Source organism: Hylobates moloch, unplaced genomic scaffold (assembly GCF_009828535.3).
Source record: "Hylobates moloch isolate HMO894 unplaced genomic scaffold, HMol_V3 SCAFFOLD_15, whole genome shotgun sequence".
NCBI lineage: Eukaryota > Metazoa > Chordata > Mammalia > Primates > Hylobatidae > Hylobates > Hylobates moloch.
In genome coordinates this window covers 77333999-77357466 of record NW_026652290.1, presented here as the reverse complement: position 1 = coordinate 77357466, position 23468 = coordinate 77333999, and the positions used below count along the sequence as shown (strand labels likewise).

Sequence of the window (23468 nt, the reverse complement as noted above, 5' to 3'; positions counted from 1 at the left end):
GGTCTCTAGTTTAAGTCTTACATTTTCATCTGTCTCAAGACTGTTTGACCCAGCTTGGTTCAAGCATCAAAATCCTTGGTCGAGCCAGGCACAGTGGCTCACACCTGTAATCCCAGCACTTTGGGAGGCCGAAGCGGGTGGATCACCTGAGGTCAGGAGTTCGAGACCAGCCTGGCCAACATGGTGAAACTCTGTCTCTAATAAAAATACAAAAATTAGCCGGGAGTGGTGGCAGGTGCCTGTAATCCCAACTACTCGGGGGGCTGAGGCAGGAGAATCACTTGAACCCAAAAGGCAGAGGTTGTAGTGAGCCGAGACTTTGCCACTGCACTCCGGCCTAAGCAACAAGAACAAAACTCTGCCTCAAAAAAAAAAAAAAAAATCCTTCATTGGCCAACCAGCTAAGGCTACAGGGTACAGTTGCATGGTACAGGGCAGGCTGCCAGGGACGCCAGAGGATGGGGTACACAGCCGGGAAAGGGAAATCAGCGTGAGGCAGGTGGGGAACCCAAGATGGGTCAACTACACTAGGTCAAGTTACTGGTAAGCCTCAGTTTTCTTACATATAAGGTAGGATAATCTACTTCTTAAAGTTATTGTAAGGATTAATCAAAATAATGTCAAAAAGTGCCTAACATATAGTAAACACTAAGTTTATGGTTAAGTGTTGTTATTTTTAAAAAACAGTGTATTTTATTTATTTCATATTTTTTAAAGAGATGGAGTTCTTTCTGTGTTGCCCAGGCTGGTCTCAAACTCCTGGACTCAAGCAATCCTCCCACCTCGGCTTCCCAAAGTGCTGGGAAAAATAATTTTAATACTGGTGAAGAACTGAATGAACTAGTAATAGCTTCAAAACATCATCATAATCTTAAAGAAAGGTTCTGGGCTCACCTTATACTTGTCTTGATCCAGCCCTGGAATCAGCCATTTCTCCAAGGAGCTCTCATTCCTTTTATGAAAAATGGTATTCAAAAACCAAGACCTGGTCCCTAGATGTGCTCACTGCTATTAGGGTGTCACTGTTTCGAGGTGTTCTTAGGGGACGGAGCTGGGGAACACACATGTGCACACACACATTTATATCTACATTTCTTTCTATCTCACTGCATATGGGAAATCATGAGTTCACACCCGTAGCCGCAATTCCAATTCAACATCCCAGGTTTTATTCTAGTTTTCTCCTTTACCATATTTGTTAGTTTTCTGATTTTAATGGCTGTGTTTTGGTTGTAAAGGAGAATATCCTTATTTGGAAGAAATATACACTAAAGTATTTACCCAGTGAGGAGTATGAAGTCAGCAATTTACTCTCAAATAATTCAGGGAAAAAAAAGTTATTTGAACCATACTTGCAACTTTTCTGTAAGTTTCAGATTTTTCAAAATAGAATTTATTAAAAAACAAACAAAATCCTAAAACAAATAACCTGATACATGTGTCATTTACTTACCTGGGTAGGTAAATTACTAGAAGGAGAAATGCTGCATCAAAAGGCCTGTCGATTTGTAATTTTGTTTCTGGAGACAGGGTCTTTCTCTGTTGCCCAGGCTGGAATGCAGTGGCACAATCATGGCTCACTGCTTCCTCAAACTCTGGAGAGATCCTCCCTCCTCAGTCTCCCAAATAGCTGGGACCACAGGCATGCACCATCATGCTCAGCTAACTTTAAAATTTTTTGTAGAGATGGGGGTCTCTCTATGTTGCCCAGACTGGTCTCAAACTCCTGGGCTCAAGATATCCTCTGGTTTTGGTCTCCCAAGCTGCAGAGATTAGGCCAGGCAGGTGGTTCAAGGCTGTAATTCCAGCATTTTGGGAGGCTGAGGTGGGCGGATCACTTGAAGCCAGGAGTTTGAGACCAGTCTGGCCAACGTGGTGAAATCCTGTCTCTATTAAAAATATAAAAAAGCCAGGCACAGTGGCGTGTGCCTGTAATCCCAGCTACTTGGGAGGCTGAGGCATGAGAATAGCTTGAACCTGGGAGGGGAGGTTGCAGTGAGCAGAAATCTCACCACTGCACTCCAGCCTGGGTGACAAAGCAAGATTCCATCTCAAAAAAAAAAAAGAAAGAAAATAAAAGAAAGAAAGAAAAACACGAAGTGCTGGGATTACAAGTGTGAGCCATCTCACCTGGCCCATTTATAATTTTGATGGATGTTGCCCAAATTGCCCTCCACAGAGATTTTACAATTTACATAAGCCCCCACCTGGAGTGAACGAGAAGCCTTACTCTCCTCAACACAATGTTTTATAAGACCCTAATTTAAAAAAAAAACAACACTTCAGTTGAAGACTGTACTTTCAGGGATCATTTCTATAGAAGTTCTAGAAGAAACTAGAGAAGTTTCTCTGCGCAGGTAGAGCACTGGAAGCCACCAGGAGGAGGCACCTTCTCTCCTGAACGTGAAGCTGGTCTTGGTGTTGCTTTGCAATTGCCATTTGGCATTGATAGGCATTCATTTCCCTCCAGCAGAGTAAGATGGAGAAGATGCAGCCTGAGTGATTTCCCTTCTTTAAAAAAAAAAAATCTGTTGGTGAAAGCTGCTTTCTTGTGTAGTTTTAATTTGCATTTCTCTTTTTTTTTTTTTTGAGATGGAGTCTCGCTCTGTCGCCCAGGCTGGAGTGCACTGGCGCAATCTCGGCTCACTGCAAGCTCCGCCTCCCGGGTTCACGCCATTCTCCTGCCTCAGCCTCTCCAAGTAGCTGGGACTACAGGCGCCCGCCACCACGCCCGGCTAATTTTTTGTATTTTTAGTAGAGACGGGGTTTCACCGTGGTCTCGATATCCTGACCTCCGGATCCGCCCGCCTCGGCCTCCCAAAGTGCTGGGATTACAAGCGTGAGCCACCGCGCCCGGCCTTAATTTGCATTTCTCTTACTGTGAGTGAGTTTGAGCATCTTTTCAGAGACTTAAAGCTGGTTGTATTTCTCTTTCCTTGAGTGGTTGGTGCACAATCTTTACCCATGTTTTTATTGGCTTATTGTTCTTTTATTCTTGTTATTATCATGATCATTGTTGATTTAGAACCTCTAAATGTGATAGCACTTAGCCCTATATGAGTCGTAAATATTTTTCCCAATTTGTCACTTGTCTATTGACTTTTTTGAAGATAGTTTGCCATGCAGATAGTCTTTATTATGTTATAATGTACCACTGTTTTATAGCTTTCTAGGTTGTTTTACACCAACAAAAGATTACTAAAATTCATTTCCTTATGCTTTCTTCTAGTACGTGCTTTTAAATTTTGTTTATTTATACATTTAGATACTGGACACATTTGAAACATATACTAATCCAACTTCATTTTTTTACCAGAGGGCAACCCCATATATTGAATCATTCCTCTTTCCTTCCTGGTTTGAAATGCTGCCTTTCGTGCACATTATATTCCTATAACTTCTGCATTTGGGCCTATTTCTGGGATTTCTGTTCTGGTACATGGATCTCCCCTATGTCTCTGGCCATTCCTTCTCAGCCTCCTTTTCTGGCACCTCCTGCCTTCCCCTCCCCTCCTCTTTGTCGTGGGGTCCCCTCCTGTTCTATCATGACTCATTTTCCTTCTCTTGTCCCACGCTGGTTTCATCGGCTTCAGGGCTTCCATATCAGCTTGGGCTGAAACTAATGTGGCATTTGTATCTCTAGCCTGGCACCCTCTCCTGAACTACAGACTCATGGAGCCACTGTCCTCTCAGGGGCTCCACTTGGAAGCTTAATCTGCGTTTTGAAAATAACACTTCCTAACCCAAACTCCTGCTGCTCCCCAGAACCTGCTGCCGCCACAACATTCTCAGGAAACAGTAGCTCCCTTCTCTCTATAGCTCAAAACTCCATGTCTTTGATGACTCCTCTCTCTCTCTTTTTTTTTTTTTTTTTGAGACAGAGTTTCGCTCTTGTCACCCAGGCTGGAGGGCAATGGCGTAGTCTCAGCTCACTGCAACCTCCACTTCCCAGGTTCAAGCAATTCTCCTGCCTCAGCCTCCCGAGTAGCTGGGATTGCAGGCACCTGCCACCATGCATGGCTAATTTTTGTATTTTTAGTACAGACGGGGTTTCGCCATGTTGGCCAGGCTGGTCTAGAACGCCTGACCTCAGGTGATCAGCCAGTCTTAGGCTTCCAATGTGTTGGGATTACAGGCGTGAGCCACTGCACCCGGCCGACTCCTCTCTTCTTTGCGACATCCACTCCTATTAAGCCCTGTCAGCTCAGTTCTCACATAGACCCAGAGTTGAACCAGCTCCCTGTCCCATCATCTGTCTTTCCCCGGGCTATGGAAATAGCTTCCTAACCCATCTTTCTATGGCATCCCTTATTTCACCCCCTGACCCCAGGTCCACTCTCCCCTCATCAGCCAGAGCGATGCTTTTAAAATGTAAGTCTGATCATGTCCTCCTCTGTGCAAAACCTGCAGTGGTTCCCAAAGTCCCACAGAAGCCCCTAAAACCTACCTGACATGGTCCCCAGCTAACTCTTGGATCTTTACCTCTTCCATGAATCCACTCTTGCTGGGCACTCTGGTCTTCCTTCTGTTCCTTGAACACACAGCAGGACTCCTGTCTCTACCAATGCACCTTCTTTGAATAACTGTATATAAACCTATAGACTTAAACTTCTATAAGACTTACATAAGTTTTAGACTCACGTAGATGTAGAAGTTTATCATATATGACACTTGGACATACATTTAAACATGTAAGCAAAATGAAGCTGGACACAGTGACTCACACCTGTAATCCCAGATGTAATCTACTGAAAATACAAAAATTAGCCCGGCTGGTGGTGCGCACCTGCAATCCCAGCTGAGGTTGAGGCATGAGGACCGCTTGAGTGTGGGAGGCGGAGGTGGCAGCGAGCTGAGATTGCACCACTGCACTCCAGCCTGGGCGACAGAGCAAGGCTCTGCTGAAAACAAAAAACAAAAACCTAAAAATATAAGCAAAATTTGAATTGACAGTAGTCCTAAAATTTCCTCATATTCAGAGCTTATCTCTTCTGAATCTTATTTTGATTCTGACCATTGATGTTCTTGTTTTTCCAAACAACATTGTTCTCTGTGCCTTCAAGAGGGCTCATTTGAAGGTACAGCATTTTTTAAAAGAGTGCCCTACGATTGTCTCCAGGGCTTCTTCCAAGCTTCCAACAATCTTGGCTAGTGCTGTGTATATGGACAGGTGAGGACAACTGCGTCATGACTGTCACCTCGATGACAGGGATGTAAGACACACCTCAATTTCAGAGATGTTTAATTGTGAAAGCAACAACAACAACAACAAACAGGAGACAGAATCAGTGAATTATGGTACTCTCTGGTTGGGCTAATTCCCTCTACTTACTCTTCTTTTCCACGGTTTTTTCTAGTTATTTTTTGCTTACTTTTCCTTTATGAGTAAAGTCAGGAATGTTATTTATATAAATAGATGACAAAAAATGGCAAATAAAAAAATGATTATAGCAGGCAGAATCAGACTTAATTACTTGGTTAATTATTTCATGTACCAATTGTAAGTGCCTTTTGCCCCAGAGTGGAATTAACAGATACCAGGTAGTCCCCCTACCCTCATCCCATGCTCTTGGCCAACATTGCTAATTCATCAAGGTCCTATTTTTCACTGATACCAGTGGAGGCCTTAGGCTCTTTCTCAGCGCAGCATTCCAAGTGGCCATTACCAGTTGATTAGAGTTGGTAAATGGAATTAAATTCTCCAGAGCCAACAGTCACCCAAGGCATGTGGATATGAAAAGTAGAGAAGTCTAAATCTGTTATCAGTTCTTCAACAATGCAGGATGCATCACTACCCCTCCTTTGGGACAAATCATATCCCTATATCAACTGAAGGACGTTAAAAGACTTCCCCACCACCATATATACACAGCTAGACCAACTGAGTTCAGAGCCCTGGACTACCCATAAGTCGAGTCATGCAAGACTCCTCTTTAGCAAAGCTGAAAGGCCAGCTATTTTTAGTTCTCCAGTGTTCTCTTTTCCCAGCCTGAAGTGTTCAGCACCTCTGCTTAGGCTCCCTGATTCACACTGAAGAGTAAATGACTGCTAGCCCAATCAGACCCTCCCAGGAGCCCAACACATTTTCATAAGCAGTGCTTCTGAATCATCTGGGCATCTTGTTGCCATGCAGACTCTGGTTGGGTAAGCCGGGAGTTGGGCTTGGTAATGCTGGTTCAAAGACCAGAGAAGCAAGGTGCTAAGTATATTTGTCAGCTCAGACATAACAAAATACCACAGTCTGTTGGCTTAACCAACAGAAATTTACTTCTCACAGTTATGGAGGCTAGAAGTCCAAGACCAAGGTGCCAGCAAGGTAGTATTTATTATGATGAGGCCTCTCCTCTTCGCTTGTAGGCAGCCACCATCATGTTGTGCGCTCATCTAGCCTCTTTCTTGTGCAAGTGAGGAGACAGAGTGAACTCTCTGGTCTCATAAGGACACGAATCCTATCAGATCACAGCCCCACCTTAGAACCTCATTTAACCTTAATTACTTCCTTAGAGGCCCTATCTCCAATTACAGTCACCCTGGGGGTTAGGGCTTCAACATATGTATCCCAGTGGGAGGACACAGTCAGTCCATAACTAAGGAACAGAACACTGGGGAGAAAAATCCTACTTCGTTGGGACACTGGAAAATGCGAGTATTCTCTGGACACCTACACCAGGCCTCTCCTCAACACCTGAAGCAACCAACCTGGAGGATTCATCAGTGACTAAGGCCGGCAATGTTGTGTTGCTGGCAGGAAAGATCCGTTGTCTAATTATGAATCTCAGCATCCTAGAATTATGGGGAGAAGCCAGTTCTCAATTCGTTTTAACAGAGCTGCTCTCTGTAGCAATTCCAGCCAAATATGCCAACTCTGCAGGTTCCAGGCAAAGAAGGCTTTGTTATGGGCTATATTTAGTGCCCAGGTTGCAGGTGGATATCTGCCATGCTGAGCCCAGCACTACGTGCTCACCATTGCAGCATGTCAGGATGACTCCCAAGGGCTTTTGTGGCAACATGGAAGTTCCCACGGCCAGGTGCCTTCCCCTCTACCCTGGATGGCTTTGGAAAAGCTGCCTCAGGTGTCACTGTGCCTTTTTATGGGCGCCATGCACTGGACCTACTGGCTTTGTAAAGGCCTGCGGAAACGCTATGGTTTGAATGTGTCTCCCAAAAATCATATGTTGGAAACTTAATCCCCATATTTTGGGAGGTGGGGCCTAAGGGGGATGTGTTTAGGTCATGAGGATTTCTCATGAATGGATTAATGTTGATTATAAAAAGGGCTTGAGCTGGGCGCGATAGCTCACGCCTGTAATCCCAGCACTTTGGGAGGCTGAGGCGGATAGATCACTTAATATCAGGAGTTCGAGACCAGCCTGGCCAACATGGTCAAATTCTGTCTCTACTAAAAATACAAAAATTAGTCAGGCTGGTGGCAGTTGCCTGTAATCCCAGCTGCTCGGGAGGCTGAGGCAGGAGAATTGCTTGAACCTGGGAGGCAGAGGTTGCAGTGAGCCAAGATCACGCCATTGCACTCCAACCTGAGCGACAGAGCAAGACTCCATCTCAAAAAATAATAAATAAATAAATAAATAAATAGATAGATAGGCCGGGCGTGGTGGCTCACACCTGTGATCCCAGCACTTTGGGAAGCTGAGGCAGGCAGATCATGAGGTCAGGAGATCAAGACCATCCTGGCTAACACAGTGAAACCCCATCTCTACTAAAAATACAAAGAATTAGCCGGGCGTGGTTGTGGGCGCCTGTAGTCCCAGCTACTCGGAGACGCTGAGGCAGGAGAATGGCGTGAACCTGGGAGGCAGAGTTTGCAGTGAGCCAAGATTGCGCCACTGCACTCCAGCCAGGGCGACAGAGCGAGACTCCATCTCAAAATAAATAAATAAATAAAATAAATAAAAATAAATAAATAAAAAGGGCTTGAGTCTAGGGATTCACTCTCTTGCCTTCTCTTGACCTTCTGCTTTTCACCATGGGTTGGTGCAGAAAGAAGGCCCTTGCCAGATGACAGCCCCTCACTCTTGAACTTCCTAGCCTTCAGAAGCCCAGAGAAGATATATAGCCACTTAATCACTGTGCATTCATTCATTCATCCAATATTAATTGAGGACCTACTCTGCCCTAGGCATTGGGCTTAGCCTTGGCCACACAGCAGTGAGCAACAATGGATATTCTTTTTTTGTTTTTTTTTTCTTTTTGAGATGGAGTTTCACTCTTGTTGCCTAGGCTGGAGTGCAATGACATGATCTTGGCACACTGCAATGTCTACCTTCTGGGTTCAAGTGATTCTGCTACCTCAGCTTCCCAAGTAGCTGGGATTACAGGCCTGTGCCACCACACCCGGCTAATTTTGTATTTTTAGTAGAGATGGGGTTTCACCACGTTGGTCAGGCTGGTCTTGAACTCCTGACCTCAAGTGATCCACCTGCCTCGGCCTCCCAAAGTGTTGGGATTACAGGCATGAGCCACCATGCCTGGCCTAACAATGGATATTCTTACCTGCCTCGTGGGGCACACAGAAGTCAGGCACAGCTGCTAGCAGATGTTAACAGGACCACTTGGAACCAGTGGGAGTTGCTGAGAAGTAGAGGTGGGGTTATTGGTCACAGGAAGGGGTATGTCTTAGTCCATTTTGTGCTACTGTAACAGAATGCCTGAGACTGGGTAATTTATAAAGAACAGAGATTTATTATAATACTGTTCTGGAGGCTGGGAAGTCCAAGGTTAAGGGGCTTACATCTGGCAAGTGCCTTCTTGCTGCATCATAACATAGCAGAAGGCATCGCGTTGGGGGTGGGGAACATCCACTTCCGAGATGGTTCACTCACATGCCTGCCAAGTTAGTGCTGGTTGCTGCCTAGCAGCCTCAGTTCATCACAAGAACTCCATAGGGCTAAGTGTCCTCCTGACATGGTGGCTATATTCCTCCAGAGCAGGCAATCCAAGAAAGCACAAACTAGAAATCACAGTGTCTTATATGACCTAGCCTTGGAATTCAATTCGCACTATGTCATTTCTGCAACGTCCTGTTGGTTACACAGATCGACTCTACTCAATGAGGGAGAGGCCTATACAGTGGTATGAGGACCATGAGGTGAAGATCACTGGGGAGCCATCCTAGAAGCTGGCAACCAAGGGCTCAGGTGTCGTGCTCTGTATGTAAGTATGAATTCAGAGGAGGGAACAGTCTCTGGGATAACTAGGATTGGTTTAATGAAAGAGGTTGACTTGCTCTGTATCCTGAAGGATAAGTATCAACTGGAGAGTTGTCCATGGATGAAGGGAAGTCAGGCCAGGAGGGAGCACAGCATGAGCAAAGGCATAGAGGCAGCAACGGGCATCGTGAATTGTTAATCAGAGAGGAGAGTGGAATGGCTGGAGCAGCAAGTGCATGTAGTAAAGTAAAGGTAATAACAAAATGGAGTTGGGTGACATCAAAATTAAGAGGGCTTTGGAAGCCAGGCAGTGGCATTCGGTTTTGATGGGTTGTTAAGGATCAATGATGAGTGCTACAATGGTCATGATGATGAAAGTGGTGCTTCAGGAAGCATAATCTAGGGACAGCATATAGACACCTCAGCCTGGGGAGAGACTAAAGGCAGGGGCATGAGCCTTGACCTTATGAGAAGCTGAATTAAGATACTGGAATTAAGAATGGAAAAGGAGTGGGGCGTGGTGGCTCATGCCTGTAATCCCAACACTTCGGGAGGCCGAGGTGGGCTGGTCACTCAAGGCCAGGAATTCAAGACCAGCCTGGCCAACATGTTGAAACCCCATCTCTACTAAAACTATAAAAATCAGCTGAGCGTGGTGGTGGGCGCCTGTAGTTCCAGCTACTAGGCAGCGTGAGGCATGAGAATCGCTTCAACCTGGAAGGTGGAGGTTGCAGTGAGCTGAGATCATGTCACTGCACTCCAGCCTTGGTGACAAAGTTAGACTCTGTCTCAAAAAGGAAAAAAAAAAAAAGAATAGAAAAGGAGGCAGAGTTTTAAGTGTTACTACAAATGAAGAATTGACACTACCCCCAAAAGACTGGGACCTGGAGGCTGGGATAAGATGGATTGAAACTCACTTTCTCCATGGTCAGAATGGAGGAGTAGCACTTGCTGTGTTCACCTCTTGGAACTGAGCTGAGCATCACATGAGACAATGGCTATGAAACCACTTGGATAGGAGAGAAGTTTTAAACACCAAAGGGATTATTGTTATTTGAATGATTCACTTGTAGATAGTACTTATTTTAGGACTGAGGGAGGTAAGGTTTGGGGAAAAATAGGGCATATCTGTGAACATGTCTAACCAGCTCCTCCTCCCTCCAGCCTTCCAACCTGATGGATCTCAAACCTAACACAAATCTTCCCCCCTTTCTTAGTCTTTGCCCACCTTTCTCCCAATGACCCAGCTTCAATCTGGGCACTTGACTCCAGGTAACTTAGGGATCTGAAATGTTCTTTTTCACTCTACTCTACTACAAGCACATAATAGTCAGAAGACTGTGCCAGGGAGTGTGTTTGCCCTGGCTAGCTCTGGCCAGTTACTGCTATTGGCTGCGCAGCTTGGGAGACTGGGTCATGTGGGGCCTGAAGCTGTACCAGAAATGGCCTAGTCAGGAGACACTGACCCAACTGGTGGTCTCTGACCTACAGTGTCTTAATCTTCACATCTGTCTAATATCTCCTGGCCCACTCAGTTCCATGCCAGAAGTTAATTTGCAGTGAAAACAAAGCTGTCTCCTCTTCACTGTGCTCACCCTTCACTGTCCTGTGTTATGCTATAGATTGGATGTTTGTTTGTGTCCCCCACAAATTCACATGTTGAAACCTAATTCCCAAGGTGATGCTGTTGAGGCGAGGCCTTTGGGAGGTGATTAGGTCATGAGGGAAAGCCCTCATGAATGAAATTGGTGGCCCTATAGAAGAGACCCCAGAGAGCTCCCTCACCTCCCTCCACCACATGAGGACACAGTGAAAAGACAGCCATCTATGAACTAGGTTACAGGCTCTCACCAGACACTGAATCTGCTGGTGCCTTGATCTTGGACTTTGCAGTGCCTAGAACTGTGAGAAATCAATTTTATTGTTTCTAAGCTACCCAGGCTATGGTATTCTCTTACAGCAGCCTGAATGGACTGAGACCTGTTAACCATGATGAGATTCTGGATTTGTACTGTCCTCGTCATTTCCAGTACTTTCACAAACATTATCATGAGGGCATGTATAGCAAAGGATAGCACTGTTGTTCATGGGTTGAAATCCCAGCTTCTCAACTTGCCAACCAATTACTTTGTTTTGCAGGCCTTGGTCTCCTCATCTATGAAATGGGATAGCAATCAGCCTTACCTCTGTGAGTAGCTGTGAGGATTGGCTGAGGCTCCCTGGGGTGCCTGGAGCGTCATGGCAATGGGGCAAGGCCCTCCACTCAAAGTGCCCGTAGGCTGGTTGGAGAGATGTGTGAAAAGAAAAAAGTTGGCTTTTTTGGGCTGCCTGGGCTTTTGTTAATAAATTTCCAGTGGGACGTTTCCGCACTTGCCTTTTTTTAGATACATGAAGAGAGGAGAATTGAAAACATTTCCTATGTTGAAATGAAAGGCACTATTTAATCTTGTCACCATCTGCCTTGCTCCAGGCTGGGAGCCCACAGGCCCGGCTCCCTGTTTCCTAGCGACAGGGCTGCACACCTTTCTTGGTGCAGAAAAACGCACACCTTCCCCGGTGGAGAAAAACATTCCCTAGGCAACTGCAGGGAAGGCTCTTGCGCAGGGAACTGGGAAGGAGCCGCCCCAGACCACAAGTGTGGCCCAGCCTTCCCTGGGCATTTTTCTCCAACCAAACAGGACACCCTATACTCCCTTCCGAGGGCCACACGGCAGCAGGGGCAGCCCTTAATTGATTTACGAAGTCCTTGAAGTGACCCTCAGTGCCCCAAGTCCCCTCTTATTCCTCAGCAAAGGTTTTGGGGCTGCCATAACAAAGTACCACAGATTAGGTGGCTCACAATGACAGAAACTTATTTTCTCTCAGCCGTGGAGACCAGGGGTTCAAAATTAAGGTGTCTGCAGGTCTGGTTCTTTCCATGCCCGTCTTCTAGCTCCTGGTGGCTCCACCAATCCTTGGGGCTCCCTAGCCTGCAGGTACATCGTTCCAGTCTCCTCCAGCGTCACATGCCTTTACTCTCTGTGTCTCCTTTCCTGTCTCTCTCTCTGTCTTTTTTTTTTCCTTCTTTTTTTTGAGACAGAGTCTCACCCTATCCCCCAGGCTGGAGTGCAGTGGCATGATATCGGCTCACTGCAACCTCTGCCTCCCTGGTTCAAGAGATTCTCCTGCCTCAGCCTCCCAAGTAGCTGGGATTACAGGTGCATGCCACCTTGCCCAGCTAATTTTTGTGTTTTTAGTAGAAACAGGGTTTTGCCATGTTAGCCAGGCTGGTCTCAAGCTCCTGGCCTCAGGTGATCCACCCGCCTCAGCCTCACGAAGTGCTGGGATTACAGGTGTGAGCCACTGCACCCGTCTGTCATTGGATTTAGAACCCACTCAAATCCAGGCTGTTCCCACCTTGAGATCCTTACTGCATCTGCAGAGACCCTATTTCTAACTGCGATCACATCCTGAGTTTCTGGACGGATATAATTTTTGGAAGGACCACGATTCAACCCACTGCAGGGGCTATCATGTTACCTGGACTCCTCCTGTCTGAGAGAAAAGATTTAATAAGCTACTGGGAGAGATAGTATGTGGGATACACCTTCATCCATGGCCAAGGGGTGTATATTTTGAAAGTGGGTCTCAGGACAGGGGAACACCCTAACCAAAGAGGACGTCACCCACATGGTAGAGTATTAGGTGTGGTGGTATTTTCTGGCCGGTGCCTTCCTGGTTATCTTGCTGCTCATAGAGAACCAGCCATGCCCTGTGCAGCTGTGTAAACAGGAGAGGGTCGCAGGCATGGTCCTCCTAGCAGGGGGGCTTCTGTGCCTCTGTCTGCGTCCTGCAGGGCTCTGTGGAAGCCCTTCTTCCTCTGGGGCAGGGTGCCAATCAGTTGAGTGCCCCACCGGTGGTTCTGGCCCACCTGGAATTGGGTGTGTAAGGGGCTCCCCTGGCTCTGGAAAGGACTCTTGCTCTTGACCCTCCCATTTGCTGACAAGACAGCAGCCTGCAAATCCAAGTGGGTCCCCATTTCCCCAAATATCCCTCAAACTGAGGGCTGAAATCTGGCCATCTGAAATCCATGTCTTTTTGTTCTTACTTTTTATTTTTTAAAATGTCACTTGCAAAAACAAAACAAAACCCCAAAAACACCCCACAAAATGATCACGTGCGTTTATTTTTATTTGAACAGGTATTACATTCTCACAGTTCCAGATTCAAAAGGAACAAAAGGATATTCTGTGAAAATTCTCCCTCCCACTTCTGTCTCTCAACCACCTGTTTTAGCTCTCCAGAAACCACCAATATTTCAGCTTTCAGCATTTTGTATTCTCCAGAGATATATGTACAGTCATATATTTTCTTTTCCCCTTCTTCTTTGCATAAATGACGGCTACTATACCTAGTTTTGTAACTTGCTGTTTTCACCTCACAATATATTTGAGGGTCTTTCCATATCAGCCAAACACAGCCTGACCATATTTGTATTAAGCTGCAGAAACATCCATTGATACTCCAGTTGATAATCTATTGCTGTGTGAGCATTACCCAGTCCCCTACTGATGGATACATAGACTGTTTCCCTATGTTCCCTGTGGCAATGAATAACTGTATAAGCTCAGGTCATGCACGTGTGGGAATAAATCTATAAGGATAATTGCTAGAAGTGGCATATCTGGGCTTCCCCTCACCCTGCCACAGGGCTTTCAGGCCCTGGACTACATGGCACAGCTTCCAAGGACCTGGCTGGTTTATTTTAAGATGATACGTGCTTGATAGTGCATGAAGGTGGAAATGTGAAACCCACTTTGATGTGGTAGTTATCATTGCGGCGCATTAACTCTAATGTGATTCAAAAGACCATATAATTTTTATGCTGCTATTAAACCTGCCACAAGCTGAAGCCTTGCCTGGTGCAAGGTCTGTGTCGAGGCACCTCAGGGTGGACTGGTGCCGGGGATGGCAAGCCTGGGTCCTAGCTCCAGCTCTGCTCCATGAGACGGGGCCGAGTCACTCACCCTTCCTGAGACAGTGTGTTAATCCCTTGCAGAGCTTACTGCAAGCCATGCCCTTAGTAGCAATCACATTGTATTTATTAATAGAGCAGGGTGGACAGATCTGTGGGGCCTGGCCCTGCAGACCTACAGGGTGGAGGAGGATTTCTGTGGAGCTACTAGGGCCAGGTGGAGAGGGCAGGTGTCTGTGAGGATTTTCTGCCTAGAGGGAGATCTTGGATATTGACAACAAACATTTTCCGGGTACTTTACAAAGTGCTTTATCTTACACTTTCTCAGTTAATGTGTGCTTCCATCAGAGTCTTCGTTTCAGCACATTTAAGCAGAAAAAGTAATCTAGTAAGTATTTGGGGGGGTGGGTAGCTCACAGAATTGCCATAAATTTGAAGCATGAAGCTCAGAAATCAGGTGGGAACCAAGGGAAGAGAAGGCAGCCAGAAGCACAGATCACTCCCCAGGAATGAGGAGGTGAGGACCACACAGCTTCAGACACTGGATCTTACCATGGGCAGCCTGGCCACCTCCCATGTTGGATACCTGTCAATGCCAGATGACCTGTCACCGCAAACTGTCATCCCGTTGCCCCCTCAGCCACCTCGTGGGCCTAAGGGGCCTCCTCTGTGCCTGCTCTTTTATATTACTTACTCCAGAATTAATAACGCTCCGGCCGGGCGCGGTGGCTCACGCTTGTAATCCCAGCACTTTGGGAGGCCGAGGCGGGCGGATCACGAGGTCAGGAGATCGAGACCACGGTGAAACCCCGTCTCTACTAAAAATACAAAAAATTAGCCGGGCGTGGTGGCGGGCGCCTGTAGTCCCAGCTACTCGGAGAGGCTGAGGCAGGAGAATGGCGTGAACCCGGGAGGCGGAGCTTGCAGTGAGCCGAGATTGCGCCACTGCACTCCAGCCTGGGCGACAGAGCGAAACTCCGTCTCAAAAAAAAAAATAAATAAATAAATAACGCTCCTGCCCAGATCCCTGATAAGTAAGGCCTGGATCATAGCTGGCACCTTGACTATCAGGGAGGTGGAAAAAAGTGGGTGGCCTTTTCAGCTTACAATGTGCACATAAAGAGTTCTAGAGAAGGAATCTTCAATCCTATGGAAGCTGGATTGGATGTAGGGTAGAAAAGGGCAACTGTCTACAAGCAGCTTGCATGACCACCTTGGGGTCTGGGTTATTATAAACTTATCCTACTTATTGAAGGATGCTGGGGGAGGGGGCTTTACATGAATCAGGGCTACTGAGATCTTTATATCAGGACCTCTGTGCGGCTCTGTCCTGACATCATCACTTATTGCTCACGATTGGCATACCATTAGGGGATGCTGGCCATCCCTTCTTCCCACCATTCTTTCCTGTGGGGCTAAAGGCAGGGAGGTGGGTCTCAAGTGGATGTGAGACCTAGAGCATGCTCCCACATCCGCTTGAAATTCACAGCCCTTACGCTGTCACAGTCGTCCCTTTAAACCATAAAATAATGCTCTGTTTGTTTGTCCTTTGCAAAATATTTGCTGGGAAACAAAGACCTTCAGTAGAAGCACGAGATGTTAAAGAGAGGAATGAAGGCCGGGCGTGGTGGTTCACGCTTGTAATCCCAGCACTTTGGGAGGCCGAGGCAGGCGGATCACGAGGTCAGGAGATCGAGACCACGGTGAAACCCCGTCTCTACTAAAAATACAAAAAAAAAAAAAAATTAGCCGGGCGTGGTGGTGGGTGCCTGTAGTCCCAGCTACTCGGAGAGGCTGAGGCAGGAGAATGGCGTGAACCCGGGAGGCGGAGCTTGGCAGGCGCCGGGGTTGCCCCCCCTCACTTCGGCCGGGGGGAAGGAGGGGCCCCCCGTTCAAAAAAAAAAAAAAAAAAAGAGGAATGAAAGATGTAGCGAAGGGAGAAGAGCCAGGCTGGGAGGTGCACAGTTCACGCTGCATGGTTCAGCCTCAGTGCCGTGAGCTCTGTGCACGATGACAGTGCTGAGCAAGACATGCCTGTGTCCCCACTGGACAGCTGAAGAGACTCAGGCAGAGCATGGACAGACCTAGTTCAGAGCCTGGCTGCACATAGTAGGCCCTCAATGAGAGGTGATGATGATGGTGGTGGTGACGGCAGAGCTAGGACTCATTTTGTCCAACATCTACATATTACAGATGTCAGGTTCACGACTATGCCAAAGGTCATGTTGAAGTCCAGAAGGAGTGGGTGAATGAGCAGAAAGAACATTCAGGGGACTGTAGGCAGGTGAATGATTTTATTCAGCAGCAGCTCACATCAGCAGCTTTCTCACACTGTCTGGCTTGTCTGGGCTGCTTGAGCTGGCAGCTCCCACATACAGCTGCGTGACCAGCCCTCCTCTGCCTTCGGGGTCCGCAGCTTAACTCTTTCACTCTCTGGGCACTAGGGGGCCAAGCTGTGTCCTGGCTTTCCCCGTCCGTCTGCAAAAACGGACATCTCTGGCTCTCTCTCTTTCTCTGGGAACCAGCGCACCTGTACAGTGTCAACAGGGCAATTGTACCTTTTACAGACAATAGTGGCATAGAGCCAAGTGATGACGTTCCCATGTTATAGCTACATGGCTGTGATAACAAGTGGAGTTATATGCCTGCGGGCTACGCTGAGTCACGTGAGATGTAAACATCCTGCCTTGGCCTATCCTTGACCAAAGCACAGCCATGTTCCTTACAACAGATAAGGAAGCCAAGGCACAGAGCGAGGGCCAGCGAGCTTTCCGGGGTTATCAGTAGGAAGGGGCAAGAAAGGGTTAGGGCGTGGCCCAGCACGCTTGCCACTGCAGCTGGATGCTGACACAGGTGATGGTAACAAGGCCCTAGAACTCTAATGGGAATATGAGTCAAGGGGGGTCATTAAAATGCAGGCTCTGATTCACTAGGCTGGGGGGCATTTCTAACCACACCTGGGGGCTGCTGGTCCCAGGCTGCACTTTGAGGAGCTGGGCTCTAGCAGCAGTTTGCCTCCCTGGCAGCACATTAGAATCACTTGGGGAAGATTTCGCAAATTACTGATGCTTGGGACCCGAGATTCTAATTTAATTCGAGGTGGTTACAGGGTCAGAGGTCGTTTTTAAAGATTCTCAAGTGTGTCTTATGTACAGTCAGGTTGAGAAGGGCTGTGTTAGTGGCTTGAAAACCATTGGTCGCCTGTAAAGAGGGCTTTTGAGAGCACCTGCAAGGACCGCCTCTCCTTCCTTCCAGCTGCTGCTCTGCTTGTGGGGCAAAGGCTCTCAGTCCGTGGTTCCGGCTTAGTTTAAATATGCAAATACCTCCGAAATGGCAAAGGTAAGGGCCTCTCTGAAGCGTGGCTCCTCACAGCAGGGTGTTCCACAATGAAGGGAAGGTGTGCACAAGTGGGCTAGAGCAGGGAGGTAGCCTCCACGACTGCGCCCTTCTGCTGCTGGCCAAGGGACCCCCAGTTTAGGAGATACGACGTTTGGTGAGCACACCTCAGGACTGAGCTGATTGAGGTCTGATACCAGAAGGCTGGAGAAGGGGTGCTGGGACAGGAGGAGAGATGCAATGAAGGAGACTCCCCAGGTAGTCCTGTCTCTGGTTCCTTGAGTTCCACCTTTCCCTCAAGGGCCTCTCTCCAGCCACTGCTGCCAGCATGACATCCCCCCAGGGGGCCTGGTTTCCCTTTAAGGTTCTGGCCTTAAAGTGATCTTCCTACCCCAGCACCCCTACAGCAGGCTGTAATTATCAAGGGGGTTGACATACCACTCAAAGGCAGAACCAAAAGAAATAAGTACTCCAAAGGAAAGGACATGGCTTGAAGGGCTCTGGTGGTCGGAGGAGGTAGGGAAATACACTATTCTATGTCCTCTTGGAGATTGACAAGGCCCATTAGCAGATGCAGGTTCTGGGAAGTCCTGTGGGAAGTAAACCCAATGAGCTTTGTTCAAACTAGTGTCACCGAGTTCATCTGGCCATGGAACCCTCTTATGGCAGAATAACTCTTTATGTCTGCAAGGCCTGCTTTGGAATTGTGGACCTACTTTCCTGGAAGCTCAGCAACAAGACTGCTGCCCAAATGCCTCTGATCTGGAGGTGCAGGTCTGGCTGGAGGCTGAGGTGTGGCCTTCATCACCTCTCAGCAGCCCTGCAGCCCAGAGAGCTCTCTGTGCCCTTGTTGGGGGACTCACAAAAGTTTAGGGCGCAGGAATGGAACGTCCACTCCGCCGCTCTTATATCTGACTGAGGTGTTAAGAGTATGAGCTGTGTCATCAGGGACCGGGCTTCAAGTCCTGGCTGTACTGCTTACTAGCTGTGTGGCCTTGGACAAACTTAACTCCTCTGGGCCTCTGTTCCCTCACTGGTAAAAAAGGAATCGCTGCTACCTCAGAGTGTTGTGAGAACCAATGAGACAACTTATATAAAGTACTTAGCACACTGCCTAGCAGATAACAGTTCATCAAATGTTTTTCTAAAATGTTTTGTTTGACCAAAGTAGTTGGCATGAAAAAAAAAAAAAAAAACTTTTGTTGTGCCAGTCTCTCCCCATGCAATCCAACTTGTCCTTGGAGGCCAATACCAGTGCCTCTCCCAGGAAAGCCTTTCTTGACTCCCTGACCCTCACGGAGTGGACCCTTCTCTGTGCATTTGGCCATGCTCTGCCTTGCTCCTGGGCCATCTCCCTGAGGGTGAGGGGCCATGCTAGAGGAAGTCTAGGCTGCATAAATGCTGAAACAGTGGTGGATGTAGCACATGAGGAGTTGAGAGCCTGGGAACTAGGGGAGGTGTCCCTCCTTCTTGAACTGTGGGGCTCAAGGGGAACTGTCACCCTTGAGTTTGCCTCTGAGGTAGCCCCTTCTTGCTATGAAGAAACTTGTGTGGTCATTTGACTCATTGTCTGTGTATGCAGCCCTGCATACCTTGGTATTATTCCTGTTGCAAAAGTCCTGATATTTTTCTCTGTCAGTGATGTTTTGGTTTGGTTTGGTTTGGTTTGGTTTTGAGACAGGGTCTTGCTCTGTTGCCCAGGCTGGAGTGCAATGGCACAATTAGCTCATTGCAGCCTTGACCTCCTGGGTTCAAGCTATCCTCCCACCTCAGCCTCCCAAATAGCTGGTACTACAGGCGCACTCCATCATGCCTGGCTAACATATTTATATTCTGTTTTTTTTTTTTTTAGAGACAGGGTCTCACTCTATTGCCCAGGCTGATCTCGCACTCCTAGGCTCAAGCAATCCTCCTGCCTTGGCCTCCCAAAGTGCTGGGATTACAGGTATGAGCCACTGCACCTGGCCTGTCAGTAATTTGATTATTTTTTAAGATCAACTGGATGACCAGGTGCTCTCAGAGACTACGTTTTTGTAGCCTAAAGTTGGTATTTATGGTTTCCGTATAATAAGCCTTCGGAGAGACACTAAAAGGCAAAAGCCAAAGCCCTGAATGCTGACTGCTGTGCACTGCCTGACGCCCCTGCACCGCTGAGCGGGTGTGGAGGATGCAGGTCTCCCTCTGAGATCCTGGCAGGAGGGGAAGCTTGCCTGAGTCTTGTCTTGCCAGGACTCTGCTCTTTCTGGACAATTTCTCGGAGCTCTGGACCCCTTCTCTGGCGGAAGACCTTCATTACCACCCCAGCCAACCCATACCCCATCCCAGGGTGAATGGAGGCCAGAGCTGGTTTCTTCTTCCTCTGACAGTGTCAGCTGGGTCCCTGCTGCAGTGAGTACTGGAGCTGAGCCCGGTGGGGTCCAGGTGTGGTCTGAGGAGCCATGGAGGCACAGCAAAGTTGTCTCCACATTCCACCCAGCCCCATGTGGAACAAGGCAGCTCTGCTCCCACCAGGCAATCAGGCAAAGATTCACTAAGTGGGATCCAGCAACTCAGCCACACCCAGAGGCTTCCATGGCTCCTGTATTCCACACAGATGCCAGGGCACCGGGGGAGAAGGGGAATCCTGATCTGAGACCTGGCCAAGCTGTGTCGTCTACTGCCTGTGTCCAGACAACATAAACCGTCTGAGTCCTTAGGCAGGGTCTTCTCTGAATGATGGTACATCCCACTGAAGTCACTCCTGAGTGAGTCTCAGAATCATGAACAGAGGAATTGTGAAACCTGGTGACTCCCAGGGAGGTCAAATGTTTTGCCCCAAGCCTCAGCTCGTTAAGGGAACCAGTGGGGCTAGAACTCAAGTCTCCCAAACATTTGGGTCTCTTCCTCTCACTGCCGCGGACTGTTGATGACCAGAAAGGAGACGCTGTTTCCACACTGCCCCCACTTGAGAGCCCACACACAGGCAGGCATTCGTGTTAGCATAGCCTCCTCCCCTCCAGACCTGGAGTCCGCATGTTAGGTATGAATACCCACATATGTGCACATGTGCACGTTTCTTTCTTCTCTGCTTTCAAACAGCAGAGTTTGAGAAATGGAAATCAGTGAACTGCTGTGGTTCTTGATTTTCACTCTGTCCTCCTACCCGGGCCTGCAGTAACTGCTGCTGGTAACTCGGGGACTCCCAGAAGGGAAAGGGTTGGAGCTTGTATGTACCTTCTTCCCAGGGGAGAGGGGAGGGGCGATGTAGGCAACTTAGAGGAGAGTAAATGACTTGGGGAAGGATGGATGAGCCTGAGAAGAGTAGGTGACAGCCAGTAACAAAGTCTGTCTTGGTATGGGGCCGATTCCCAGTCTCCTGTCCTGTGACATGGGCCAGTATTCCCTGGTTGATGAGATTCCTGGGGAGGAGACTCATGACCTTTGTGTTCTGTTTGGAGGATCTGTCTTTTGGCCGATAAGGGGAGCTCAGAGAATGCCTCTGCCTGCATCTGCTGTCTCCCACGTGCCCTCAGTTGCAAGCAATCAACATACCAAAGTGGCATATTTTGGGGTGGCATTTCCTGAACTCCCTCAAACCCAACTCCACCGTCTCCCCCTCCTGCCTGCCTACTCCCTCTACCCTGATGAAATGATGATGCATTTAGAAGATGAACGATTGCCTGGACCCAAGTGGAACCGCAGAGGACACCCCTCCCCAGACCTCCAGTCCCATCCTGACGTCAGAGGGGATCCGGTCAGACAGACCTAGTGCAGGGAGGAGTAGAGAGCCCTGAGGGAAGGCTCCAGGGCCCGGGCAAAGCCTTTTTGGCACTACCCCTGCAACACACGTGGGTGCCCTGAGGCTGATGGCATTGTCCTCTAAGAGCCAGGTAGATCCCTTCCAGCATCGTGATTGGTGGCTGTCCTCAAGGGGTAACTTTGTAGCCTAGAGCAAGGCCAGGTTGTGATAGTCCTGAAACCTCACCATTAGTGCTTCTAGGGGCACATCTTCACCCCAGACTGTAAATGCACACCCATGGTCAGACAAAATAAGGAGTGTGCCCTGAGGAGACCTACACGTGTTGGTAGCCTTTGCCTTGAGTCCTTGGCTCCATCCCATGGGGCTGGCAACTGGGGGTAGGGCTGCAAGTGGGGAGGATTCAGTTTGGGTCAGGCAGAAGAGCATTTTTTTTTTTTTTTTTTTTTTGAGACGAAGTCTTGCTCTATCCCCCAGGCTGGAGTGCAGTGGTGTGATCTCAGCTCACTGCAACCTCCGCCTCCTGCCTCCACCTCCAATTCTTGTCCTTCAGCCTCCTGAGTGGCTGAAGTGGAATTACAGGTGTGCACCACTATGCCCGGCTAATTTTTGTATTTCTAGTAGAGACGGGGTTTCACCATGTTGGCCAGGCTGGTCTCTAACTCCCAACCTCAGGTGATCCACCCACCACAGCGCTGGCCAGGCAGAATATCATTTGATTGTACAGGGTTCTGTTCGGCAAGGCATGCCTCTAGCTTTGGTGTGGGGGTAAATGTTCAGTGGATCCAAGAGCCTTGGTATGGGGAGGTGATGCAGACCCCATCCCCCATTTAACGATTTCCCTAGGGCTAACCCCACGCACAACCTAGGGCATCAGATTTATATCTCAGAAGTTCAAGTTTTATTGTACCTCACCGCACGTGACTTGCAGGTCATACATCATTGCCTTCTGTTCTGTTTCCCTTTGAAAAGGTCTATCTTTTGGCTTGGCTGGGATAACTGTCTCCTTATTTTTGTCAACTCCTGGAACTTTTTTTCCTGTGGCTCTAACTCTGCTGTTGTGGCCTGACACAGAAATGTTTTATCTTGAAGGTCTAGAAAAAGCAATGTTTTCTTCCAGTATAACTTGATTCCGTAATCTTGGCTTTTCCTGATATGTCTGAATTGTTCCATGTAACCAGGGGACTTCTCATGCTGTTACTAAGAGTTATTATGCCCCTCCTCAAGGTACTAGTTTTCTTGTTTACATTCCTTAATGTAGTGTATACACATAGCCCTAGAAACACTCTTCTTGTGTCTCATTATATTCAAATATCTTTTTCATCAGGTTTGACTTCCCAGTTATCTAAACAGGCTTCCCATAAGGAGAAGCAGTCACAGTACAGGAGGTTCTTCTTTACCTTTTTGGTAACTGGCCTAAAAAACACACACACAGATTTTCCATTTTATCAAGATAATTCCAGCATTGTCTTTATTAGGTCGAGTACTTAGAAAAGCTGACCTTTAAAAGGGTTAAGGTTTTTACATCCATGTAACTTTCTGTATTGTTTTTAAGGTCTTTTGATGATCACTCTGGTTAAACAAATAAGTATTATTTTATAATGACCTGTGATTCTGTTTTGATCAAGTGTTTTGAAACTTTTGACATCTTTGGTAGGTTTCCCAGCATCAAAATACTAAATTAAGTCTTTTTGGCCTAAAATTAACTTTGGCATTTTCAAGCTAGGCCCCTGGAAATCTTCAAAGAATGTATCTCTCATCCTGTAGAGATATTAAATGATTAGACTTATTTGGTAAATTGTATGGAATACAGATTGTTTTTTCTTTTTCTTTTTCTTCTTTTTTTTTTGAGACAAGGTGTCATTCTGTCACCCAGGCTGGAGTGCAATGGCGCCGTCTCGGCTTACTGCAACCTCTGCCTCCTGGACTCAAGCGGTCCTCCTACCTCAACCTCCCAAGTAGCTGGGACCACAGACTCATGCCACCATGCCTGGCTAAGGTAAATTGTAGGAAAAGGGAGGAAATTGTCAAATGATAATTGATGCTAGATCTTCTTTCAGTTACATTTATTGATATAAATGTTCTCCAGATTATATGTTATAAAAATCTAAAATGCTATCAGTCATAATTTTGTTATGTTAAATCTTTTCTAAAGTTATATTTGTATAGATATGTTATTAATGTGAATATTCTAATGATTATATTAAATTTTTAAAATTCTTGACTATCCTGATGTGATGTGGTCAGTCATAATTCTGGTTTTTATCTTAAAATG

At 47.4% G+C, this 23468-nt stretch overlaps 1 protein-coding gene and 1 non-coding gene across 2 annotated transcripts in view; both read left to right on the top strand.

The window, feature by feature from the left end:
• Positions 1–23468, top strand: part of MSH2 (mutS homolog 2) — a 305392-nt gene that overhangs the window by 227227 nt on the left and 54697 nt on the right. The gene's annotated exons all lie outside the window — the stretch shown is intronic.
• Positions 2290–2504, top strand: LOC116484421 (small nucleolar RNA U3). The gene has a single exon (XR_004252579.1). It is a non-coding gene; the product is annotated as a small nucleolar RNA U3 (small nucleolar RNA).